Genomic DNA, 12,374 nt, shown 5'->3' with positions numbered 1-12,374 from the left:
ACAGTTTATGGCGGCAATCGGGCATAACAGTCGACTTAGAACGACCAAAGCTGCTTCGGAGCGGTTCAAGTGAAAGCTGAAGTAGGGAGGTCTTCATGCAAAACAGGGGTTCGGTTACAAGATAAAAGTAAAAAGTGATGGTGACAGAAGGATATACAGTCTACTGAGCATGACTCATTACTCATTACTTAGCTGACCACATCCAAAGATTTCTGAAGGGCAGAGAGAAGAGAAAAGGATGTTTTGCTAAGATGATCTGAGCCTGACGTACCTGCTCTCCAGTCAAACCTGGAGAAGGAACTGGAAGTGCTGGCCATTCAAACGAACGTGGCACTTCACCTCCAGCTGTGCGGTTTAAAGGAATAGCTCAACACATACCGGAAATAAAAGCCAGTGTGTGCTTTGATTCTGACGGTAAAATGAGGAGATCAAAGCCAGCGCTCAAGTCTGTACAGTAATTGTGACGCGACAGCCATTAAACTGTTAGCTTAGCTTAGCTTAGCGTTAAGAACAAAAGCAAAAGGAAAGTAGTGGTAATCATTTCCTTTTCAAAATGAAAGGTTTAAATAAACATAACACATGGTGATTCATTTTATGTTAAGCTTCAGTTGTTCAGTTTGTTATGAACTACTAAAAGGGGAATTCCCCCTCGGTTTTTCCCATTTTAATCCTACTAAAAGATTTCTTTTTGTTTTTTGGGAAGGAAGTTCCTTTATTCAAGTGAGTTAATATACTACAGACATTGTAATGTGCTAATTTTGGGCAATAAATATAAAACTGTGCAACAGTCTGAATCCTTTATTTTGTAAAATATTTTTACTCCAAGGATGAGGGGTGTGACCCACCGATTTCCGGGGGCGAGGTCACTGAGGCAGTTAAACAACTCCTTGGTGGCAGAGCCCCTGGTGTCGATGAGGTCCGCCCCGAGTTCCTGAAGGCTCTGGACGTTGTAGGACTGTCTTGGTTGACACGTCTCTGCAATGTTGCGTGGAGATCAGGGGCAGTACCTGTGGACTGGCAGACCGGGGTGGTGGTCCCCATCTTCAAGAAGGGGGACCGGAGGGTGTGTTCCAACTACAGGGGGATCACACTCCTCAGCCTCCCCGGGAAAGTCTATGCCAGGGTGCTGGAGAGGAGGGTTCGTCCGCTAGTCGAACCTCGGATACAGGAGGAACAATGCGGTTTTCGTCCTGGTCGCGGAACACTGGACCAGCTCTTTGTCCTCTCGAGGATACTTGAGGGTGCATGGGAGTTTGCCCAACCAGTCTACATGTGTTTTGTGGACCTGGAGAAGGCATTCGACCGTGTCCCTCGGGGCGTCCTGTGGGAGGTGTTGCGCGAGTATGGGGTGTCTGGCCCATTGCTACGGGCCATTCAATCCCTATACAACCGTTGCAAGAGCTTGGTTCGCATTGCCGGCAATAAGTCGGACTCGTTCCCGGTGGGTGATGGGCTCCGCCAGGGCTGCCCTTTGTCTCCGGTTCTGTTCATAATTTTTATGGACAGGATTTCTAGGCGCAGCCAAGTGGCGGAGGGCTTTCGCTTTGGTGGCCTCAGAATCTCATCTCTGATTTTTGCGGATGATGTGGTTCTGTTGGCTTCATCGGGTGAGGGCCTCCAGCTCGCACTGGAGCGGTTCGCAGCCGAGTGTAACGCAGCGGGAATGAGGATCAGCACCTCCAAATCTGAGGCCATGGTTCTCAGCCGGAAAAGGGTGGAGTGCCCACTCCGGGTCGGGGATGAGTTCCTGCCCCAAGTGGAGGAGTTCAAGTATCTCGGGGTCTTGTTCGCGAGTGATGGGAGAAGGGAGCTGGAGATCGACAGACGGATTGGGGCTGCGGCTGCAGTAATGCGGACGCTGCACCGGTCCGTCGTGGTGAAGAGGGAGCTGAGTGTAAAAGCGAAGCTCTCAATTTACCGGTCGATCTACGTCCCTACCCTCACCTATGGCCACGAGCTGTGGGTAGTGACCGAAAGAACGAGATCGCGGATACAAGCGGCGGAAATGAGCTTCCTCCGAAGGGTGGCTGGCCTCTCCCTTAGAGATAGGGTGAGAAGTTCGGCCATCCGGGAGGGGCTTAGAGTAGAGCAGCTGCTGCTCCACATCGAAAGGAGCCAGCTGAGGTGGTTCGGGCATCTGGCAAGGATGCCCCCTGGGCGCCTCCTGGGCGAGGTGTTCCAGGCATGTCCCACCGGGAGGAGGCCCCGGGGCAGACCCAGGACACGCTGGAGAGATTATATCTCTCGGCTGGCCTGGGAACGCCTTGGTATTCCCCCGGACAAGCTGGAGGAGGTGGCTGGGGAGAGGGAGGTCTGGACCTCTTTGCTTAGGCTGCTACCCCCGCGACCCGACCTCGGATAAGCGGATGAAGATGGATGGATGGATGGATGGATGGATGGATTTAAATTACAAAAAAGTACTCTTTCTTAAGGTCTTTTAAAGGTTTTTGTTTTTTGTTTTTTTTTTAACATTTGCTGCCTTTTCACCCATTTTCAGTCCAGTCCTTGTACCTGACCATTTTCAGAGGAATGCTTTTTTTGTTGTTGTGAAGCCACTTATATCTGACCTATGACTAGGGTTGCCAACCGTCCCTTAAAAAACGGAATCGTCCCGTATTTAGAAACAAAAGTACACGTCCCGTATTAAGCTAATAAGGGACGCACTTTGTCCCGTAATACAGTGAGAATCAAAAGTAGTCTATAACTTTTAATGGAATTAACACTTTGTTTGAAAACATAATTCCCAGCCCCTCTCCTGCTTTGTGACCAATGAGCTGACAGCACACTTATGACAATTCGAGTATGACAAGTCAGATTACCACTCATCTCATTGGTTGAGGAAAGGTCGCTTACGGAGAAAATACCGGAAGACAACCGATGACCACAACAACAAGCATGGCCAACAGGGGAACAAACGCCGACACTGCGGTGCAAGTCTCGGACGGCACACTGTGCGTCCATAAAATGAAGGTTATAACAGAAAATCTGTCGCTCGCTCTCTCTGTCTTTCACTCACACACACACACCACCACATCAACTTTGCTAAATTGCTAATGAAAAACATTGATCAGGCAGCTGTGATTGAGCAGCAGTGTAAATCCAACTATTTTCACGGTTGTTGTGGTCGTGATAATTTTGTGATGCCACATGGAAAAGGCTCGGATGAGCTTTCCAAAGTTCTACAAGTTGTGCCTCCATCGCTTGTGTCCAGATCACACGCTGCACAGCTGTGCTGCAACGTCTTTTTCACCGACGTTTACGTGTTTGCGCGTGAGCAGCTGCGGTGACACCCTCACGAGCGATTGATGATCGGGAGCTGGTCGTGAGGTGTTAATCGCTTCTCGTTACCCCACGTATACTACACGACGCACGATGAAGGCCAAAATTGGGCTGATCACCAAATCGGTCGCACGACTCAAAAATCGGCTCAAAATGGGCCAAAAATCGCACAGTGTAAGCCCAGCATTAGAGCAGCAATGTTTGTTCGCTCAGAGAATGAAAAAAAAAGGCTGCAAAAGTACAGGGAGGAATGGGAAAAGGAAAACACCTGGCTGGAAAAGTGCACTATAAAGCGCACTGCACTGTGTGCTGGCGCACTTTTTCCATAGGCATGCTTCTATTGGTGGGCACATGAAGAACATGAGGGGCGTGAAAGCTCGGGGAACCCTTTACCAATTTTTTGTCCGCCAGGCCACGGCAGAAGCAGATATGGTATGTAAACACTGGTTTGTTTTTTAAACCCTCTGGTTAAGGTTAAAATGGGCATGTGCAGTGAATATCAGCGCTATGTGGCCAGAAGTGTGATAATATAATTTATTTTGTGTAATAAACAACTGCAAGGATAGATGATTACAACAAATAGATCACTAATACATAAAAGTAATACATAGATGAATAATGATGATGAGTTAAGATGCGTAATCATGGGAACAAGTGGGTTTACAAACAGGAGCAGCTGATTAGCATTAGAAAAGCTGAAATAATACCTCAACTGAAGCCAACTGTACTAAATGCACTAAATGTGCACTGTTACAAGAATATTTTTCGTTCTATTGTTTTCTATTAATTTATATAATTTTAAGTTAAGCAGGACAGAGTTCTTTTAAAGAAAGATTTACTTATATTCTCAAAAGTTAAGCATGACAGGCTTCTGTTTAAGAAAGAGACCTGTTTTACTGTGTTAATGTTGTCATTGTGAGCTAAAAATAAATGGCTAAATGATCATTTGTTTCCCATATGGTCATATCACAAACAATATGCATCTGCTTAAATCAAATTCAAGTCAAATGGTTAAAAAATAATTTCACACACAAAAAAAGAGCTACCACACTGGGAAGGGTGAAGACAACTGGGTTGCCCGGCCCTGGCCACGAGGTGTCCCTTATTTATTTTTCAGGGAGTTGGCAACCCTACCTATGACTCATTGAAGCATTAAAAAGCCATAAAACTCAAGTAATGAATCATTGTTCTTTCTGTGCATAACTTAGCAAAGAGACAGTTTTTTTCCCCTATCTTTAGGAACTTTGTTACTAGCCGCCTGTCAGAAAACACACTGCTTCTTTACTTGAATCTAATACCAAACAAATAGCAGTTTGACAAACATAAAATAGTATTTTTGACAAACACGGTAATTCCTAAAGAGATAGCAGAAAATGGGCCATGTTGCTTAGTCTGTCCTTAAAGTTGAGGAAACTAGACAAGTGGAGAACAAAGGAATAGGTAGCACAACTAAAAAACATATCTACAGCAGATTAACAGCATGTGAAAGTCTTATCCTTAAGAAACAGAAAAAAATCCAGCAAAAACCTGAGAGATGCATCTGGCCCTTCATTTGATCCATCACGGGGAGAACATGCAAACTCTGCACAGAAAGATCCCCACCTGATGGTGGGATTGAACTCAGGACCTTCTTGCTGTGAGGCTAACCACCATGCCACTGTACTGATCCATCTACTGTTTGCTAAAAACTCATCATAAATGGTCTCAGTGGTAGGGTGGCTGTCAGGATGCCATTCCTAAGGGTAAGAAATGTGGGAGAAGACTGAGGTATGCCAAATTCTAACAGGTCTTACTGAGTAACTAACTCCAATCTGAAAATGTATCTATAACCATCTGTAAAGCATGGTGGAGGGGAAGTCATGGTTTGGGGCTGTGGTGTTGGAGATCTCGTAATCGATTGGCTTATGAACACAGAAGCATATCATCAGATTTTGATCCACCATTTCACCATCCACCACCAGTTGGCAGTGGTTTCACTGTTCAGCATGACAGTGATCCCAAACACACTGGCAGTTACAAGCATAAAACACACACAGGAGCTCTATCAATCATCTGGGCCTCCCCAGATCCCAGACCTCAACATTACTGAAGCAATGTGGGATCGACTTGAGAACAAAAGGCAGAAAAATCCAAAGAAGAGCTTTGAATGTCCTTCAAGAATGAGAACAGGCTGTGCTGAAGAATAAAGGTGAAAAAACAATGTGCATGTTTGCACGTTTCAATAAGCTGCTGTACCAATTTGTCATTTTCCTAGTAGCATATTTTAAAGATTGAGGTATCTCGAGACTTTTGCACAGTACAGGACTCTTTTCTTACCAACGTCTAGGTGCTTCCCATTCAGATGTTTAAAGTCTGTCCTACTTCTCTTAAGCATGTTATTGATGACAGTAATTTTCTCTTGTTTTTTTTTTGTAGCGTTCAAAATGATTGTCTTGTAGCGTAAGACAATCACACAGACTGAAAACACATTTAGCCAGATAATTATCGCTCCACTTAAGAGGCTGAAACTGAAAGTGAGAGTGGTTGTAATGTTTAATAATCACTTGCAGCATGAAATCTAAACATGGCTTCGACAATTGGTGCTCGGTAAACTCTATGTTCTTTAAACTGGAAAAAAATGTTCAAATAGACTTTGAGTCACAGTTTTACCATCGCTATCAAACTGGTTTAAAAGAAACCTTCAGAATTTCATAAATGTGGTGTCGTGTGGATTCAAGAGGCAAAGCTATCATGGATCATCTGTGGTGTACCGAGTCAGACACATTCTTTGCTGCTACTCTGTAAGCACAGACCAAGCATGTAGCTTGCAAAATATTTTTTTAAAAAGGAAAAGAAATAGGCATTTGTATGGTACAGTGGCAACAATCTTCAACATTTATCGCGTTTTCCTGAAGCACCGTTCATGCTTCGTACTTTTAATAGGAATGACCACCCCCGACTTAAAAGCAGCCATAGAGGAGAAGCAGCACCATTTGGTGTCATTTTTGGGGTTTACTCCATCAGAGATGATGAGCATTTGCTCTTTTTATACTATACTACTATCAGGAGATGTGTTATCTATTAGGTGCCAAGTCTTTAACACAGGAACTGTTTCTGGCCAGGTCCGTGTGTATCGTTTAGGATTTTGTAGTAAGTGCTGTCACAGTGCCCGGTGTCCATTGTGTGTAAATGACCCTCATGGTGAAGTTCAGAGAGTTCATGTACAGATTAAGTACTTTCACTCTCTGCAGCTGTAAACAGAGGGCAGTGATGCAGAACACCCAGGACGGGCATCAATGTAATGAGCGCACTCAACTCGCTTTTATGGACTCTGCCTTCATAAACGCTGAGAAATGTATTCAGACAAAGTGTGCAGCTTTTTCCTACCATTCAACAGTGTGAAGTGCCAGAAAACACTTGGAAAACACACATTTGTGATTTTAGAAATGATTGCATGGTAGATTCCTTTTCACCTCAGAATGGTTGGATTTCATTAAGAGTTCAAAACAAATCCACTATGCATTAAGACTAAAAAGAACCTGTAGAGCTGTGAGTCTTCTCTCTTTCGTTTTTCAAAAGCAGGAAACTCTCACACCCCATTCAATTCAACTTTTTATTAAAGACATTCTTTTAACAAATATCAATCAGTATTTTTATGCAGTGCTTGATGCAGAAAACGGCTCTTCTGACTGCACATTCCTCACACATCAGGTGACGACTCAAACATCCATGTGACCCCCTTGTTAGGGTGACTAAAAGACCCCTCAATATGTGCTTCGAATTGATCAGCACTGTCCCTTTAAGCAGGCCAGCATGACAGTTGTAAAACTAGGTACTTCCCAGCCACAATGTAGAGCACTACAGGGGCCCAGTCAGGGTGTATCCGTGTCCTCTCAAACAAAAAAAAAGAAAAAAAAAGGGGGAAGTAGATACTACTGAAAACCTTGCAGTATGTTGTGTGTGTTTGCTCCAGTAAGATGCTGTGAAACTGAATCCAGCACGGTCTGCTTCCACCTTTGCATCCTTCCTAGTCAGATCATGTGTCGGTGCAGAAGCTGCAGAAAGATCTGGCCGGCATGGGGGGTCTGCAACACCACCATCACAGCAGCAGCAGAAGCCTGCAAAACACAGGGCAGACAGGAGCGAGTCAGAGTCCCGATGTGACTGTTTGTGGACAAACCTTAGTTTCATAATGCAAGTTATCAAAAAAAAACTTTCAACTCTGTAAATGAGCTGTCCTTTCATTATGACTCGGGAGTCAGTGCTAAATTTGCTGTGAAATTCAGATGAGAGCGGGGAAAGTTTAACACTCACACATTTACCCAAAGCTCAGTTTATCTATCAAACAGTACACAAGATTAAGATCGAAGCTTTAAGGTTTCCAGTTAGCACAAGTAAATGATCTAAATAAAGTTAAGCTCTACTCTTCTTTTTGGGAACTATTAAAGCTGCATTGAGCTCAAAGGTGGAGTCACAAAACTGCCAGAATTTGAAAATAAATAGCCTCCTTTTGCAGGTGTCACCTCTTTGTTTTGAGCGGGTTCTTCACACAGGTTAAAAATACATCAGTTCTGACTTCTGGTGAACCCAAATCACCCTGATATGCTTCCTGCAATTAACCTGTCGCACCGCCACATCTTACATTTTATGTCCACAGTGCCCCCTCATGAGTTTGACCCTCCAAAGCCTGGATCTAGCTCATTACACTGTAATGCATTACATACAGGATTGCAGTGTGCTGACAGATTGCTGATGTTTCTGTCCAGACGAGCCAAAACCCACATTAATCAAATCGTACCTGCAATAAAAATGCATAGAAGCAAGTAAGCAGAGATAATCGGCCAATCAAATGACTCAATTATGTCAGCTGACATCAATTAAACAGCGCCAAACTTGAGTTTAGCTTCAATCCCAGACATAAGGAAGTTTCAGTGGCTGAATGTAATCAGTTGTTGTTAAATCTAGGCCCTTTAAAATTAAAAACAAGTTAAAAGTAATATAGATCTATGACATGCAGGACTTGGGTCTCTAGCGTGACCTGCTACACCACCGTGGATATGAATCAGTACAGACGAGAGATAAAAACTAATTTGTGTTCAAGGACATGCAAATAGGGTGGGAAATTCACGTCTTGACACTCAAATCAGTAGATCAGAGGCTGTGACTACTTCACAAACTACCTTGAGACTGTGTTGAAATGATTGTATAATGCTCTTGAATCATAATTTAACCAATACACTGAGATCTGCTTTTTATTGGCCGGTTATTATGAACATCAAGCTCAAACTAATCCAGTCTAAACAATTTCAAGCCCCTAAACACAGCATTTTCTATACGTTTTGGCCTTTACTTCACATGTAAGGGCATGGAAAATGGAGTTTTTTAAAAAATTCCTGCATTCACAGTGGGTCTTGCAATGTCAACGGTACACTACTTTATCGCCTTTTTGACGTCAGACTGTCCTCTGTGTTATTGTTTGATTTCTTCTGATTGGCCAGCGTCTTAAAATGGTTAAGGTTGCTTTGGCATCAGATACATTACTACAGTACAGTCAACGGCGGTTATGGACCACAACCACTCGTGAATACTTGACATCCTCTCTAAAAACGCGTAGAACCCAGTGGCGCCAGTGTCCAGCAGCCTCGCCTCTGTCAGTGCGCCCCAGGGCGGCTGTGGCTACAATGTACCTTGCCATCACCAGTGTGTGAATGTGTGTGTGAATGGGTGGATGATTGTGTATAGTGTAAAGCGCTTTGGGGTCCTTAGGACCAAGTAAAATGCTATACAAATACAGACCATTTACCATAGAACTAATTAAATTTTCCTGGGAGCTCTGTGTTTGGAATTTGCAAATTGGCGAAGGTTTTAAAGAAAAATAAAATACATTTTATTTCTATTTTGCTGTGTTTACATTAATATTAATATTTGATCATCAGTAAATACATCAGTGCATGTTTGAGGTATAGTTTTAATTCCTCCCCCAAATTATTAATTTATTACAGTTCATCTGGCTACCTACAGAACTTAAGCCCCTTTTCTATTAGTACCTACTCGGATCGACTCTGCACGGTTCACCACGGTTTTAAGGATTTTCCGTTAGGTCACAGTACCTGGTATCAGGTACTTTTTAGTACCTTCACAATCTGGGGTTCCAAGCGATTCAAGCAGGTACTAAAATGTGAGATTCGGTCAATGACGTCACTTGATGAGTCATGAGAGCGTCTCGTTCATGAAAATAAAAACTGTGGTCCTCCGAGTCTGACGAAAAGCCACAGACCGAGCAGCAGGTATATCTCTACGTCCAACTTTGTTGTAGCGTTTGTGTTGCATACATCACGGGACGCTCAGCAGGATTGCCATGATGACATCCACACACATGAGGTAGTACTAGATTATAAGGGAAAACCAGCCGTGGCGAGTCGATCCAAGTAGGAGTAGATGCTTTCATCTTTGGTATTACTAGACAAAATTACATTAGGTCCCTAAAAAAAACATCTGCTTTCAAGATTTTGTCATTATAAGATCATTTAATGCACGATTTAATCAAATGTGATAGTTTAAATGGCATTTGCATCATTTTAAATGCATTTCTTTAAAGTTCAAAACACGTTTGCGACTTTTACGAGTTCAAGGATCAAGTGAAACCGAAGCTCTTTGTGTTTGGACAAAGCTTCTAATAAAGTTTCTCCAGCTGTAACTAAATAAACTAATGAATTTGGCGAACAAGCACTCAGGCAGGCAGTTTAGTGTAGCTTCTAGGTATAAAGCTGAAGGCAACATTATAAAAGAAGCAGCACAGTGTTGCTGGGACTGCCACAGTCTTCCTCCACTTCCTGTCACTGCCCCTGATGGGGCATTTACTCAGGAATCTAAATCTGCCAATCAGATGATGAAGGCGTTGAGTCACCTTAAGCTTGAGTAGGTTGCTTAAAAGAAAAACAAACCTCCAACAACAACAGTCTGGGACATCACCTTTTTTCTTTCGAATGGAAAAACTAACAATAAACGGTTTTGCTTGTCCATAGAGGGTGTTTCATGAAAACAACTGGTGTAAATATGTCTCACACATCAGAAAACCTTAAAATAATAAAACCGACACCACCACATGATTGGTTGGTGTTAGACGTCAACGCGGCACAACACTGGTGTAATCATCAAAGGTCTGGCTCTAACCTGCCTAACCACTTTCATCACTACAGCCCACAGACACCTGCCAAATTAGTTTTTTTTTAATAAGCAGAAAGGAAATCAAAAAAGATGCAACCAAACTCTAGGTTGCATTTTCCCCTTATCTTTTTAGTTTTATCTGAAATGATAAGCGAGTGAATGTGTGGTGACATCAGATTAAACTTATAGCTATGCCTTAAAAGCACTTAAATAACAGAGGATCTTGTCACTCTGACATATTTGGTGCTTCCATCATTGCCCTGTTATAGAAGCGTTACACGGTTCACACAGTGGTTGGCTCCCCAGGCAGCTGAGCGGTTGCTAAAGCAGGAAAGCCACGTGTCTGTGAAAATGTATTTCCAGCGGGTGACTGAGTGTTAAAAGGAATGTGGGCGAGGTTGTAACCAACACGACCCGGCTGGCACCGTGCCCCACTGCCTATTCACGTGATCTCACCCCTATTTGCAGTTTGGTATCTGAGTGCAGCTGAGTGATCCCACCAGCAGAGTGTCATATGTACCTTTATAGTAAGCGTTATGGAGAGGCTGGCGCTGCGTGCTCATATCTGGCTCTGATGGTGTACGGCACTTTCATTTATGCTCTGACGCTATTTATACTTTATAAGCAGCGAACTAACCGCAGGTATAACACTGAGGCATGCAGCCCGAATGACATTTCCCACAGTGACTTTGTTGCACTGTGGGAAATCCCATTCATCTGATGTTGAATAAACCAGGTCAGTCATTTGATAACAGTGGCGCTGGAAGGGAGTCACGTCTACAATAGGTCACAGAGAGAACTAGTTGGCTGAGGTCCACCAAAAGTCAAATTCTGCGCTATGAATTCTCAGCAGGGGCAGCACGGTGGCGCAGTGGTTATCACTGCTGCCTCACAGCAACAAGGTCCTGAGTTTGACTCCACCATATGTGTGGAGTTTGCATGTTCTCCCTGTGTTTATGTGGGTTCCCTCCGGGAACTCCAGCTTCCTCCTACAGTACAAAGACATTTACCTCAGTCTTATACGTGGGGTTAGTTTGCTGCTTATAAAGTATAAATTGTCTAAGAGCATAAATGAAAGTGCCGTACAATTTGCAATTCTAAATTGTGTTGTCTGTCTCTCTGTGTTAGCCCGATGGATGGATGGACTAGTCAGCGCTACAAGCTGCATATTAGCTGTCAAATCTAACCGATCTTTTAAAAACATTCATTCATTCACAAGCTTCCAGCCTCACCGTGCAATGGAATTCCAATATGTTCTTCCAATATGCGCACTGCTTCTCTACCTTAAATAAATAAACTAATTAGCAGAAAGTTATTAGAAGGTTTTACTTGTATGTGTTATTTTCATCTTTCATGTATAAATGAAGGTCGTTTAGAAGACAGATTAATTCTCTATAATCAAATTTTAAGCCATTAAGGAGGCTTACGTTTGGTTGCGTGATGCCATAAGCTAGATAACTTACTCTTCAGACCCTCGCATTTTCAAAAATGTGAGATTAGGACTCGCTACAATTGATTTCTTTGTCGCCATGTCAGAGATAATTTCTTTACCTTGTGACTCTGCTTTTAAAGGATTTACAAAAGCTAGAATAGATCTCAGTCTAATAATTAAGAATCATTGCGTGCAGAGTCTTGTCACTCAGCAGACATCTGTCAGCGCAGCAACATTATATGTTCCTCTGCTGATTGTCTCTTTTGGGCGAGGACACCTCAAAGAGACATTATGCAACTCTCCCATAGTTTTCTGTTAAGGACTGTTTTAATAATAATAATGGTTTGGATTTATATAGCACTTTTCAAGGCACCTTACAATGCCACTATTCGTTCACTCTCGCATTCACACACTAGTGGAGGCAGCTACGGTTGTAGCCACAGCTGCCCTGGGGCAGACTGACAGAAGCGAGGCTGCCATATCGCGCCATCGGCCCCTCTGGCCAACACCAGTAGGC

At 43.3% G+C, this 12,374-nt stretch overlaps 1 long non-coding RNA gene across 1 annotated transcript in view; it reads right to left on the bottom strand.

The window, feature by feature from the left end:
* Positions 1–6,857: 6,857 nt before the first annotated feature.
* Positions 6,858–12,374, bottom strand: part of LOC113029346 (uncharacterized) — a 37,216-nt gene continuing 31,699 nt past the window's right edge. The window contains exon 3 of the long non-coding RNA XR_013911322.1: positions 6,858–7,376. This is a non-coding gene — a long non-coding RNA (uncharacterized LOC113029346). The remainder of the gene's footprint in view (positions 7,377–12,374) is intronic.

This window comes from Astatotilapia calliptera, chromosome 9, assembly GCF_964374335.1.
Source record: "Astatotilapia calliptera chromosome 9, fAstCal68.1, whole genome shotgun sequence".
Lineage (NCBI taxonomy): Eukaryota > Metazoa > Chordata > Actinopteri > Cichliformes > Cichlidae > Astatotilapia > Astatotilapia calliptera.
The sequence above is the reverse complement of the archived record's forward strand: the minus strand, read 5'-3'. Positions and strand labels throughout refer to the sequence as shown.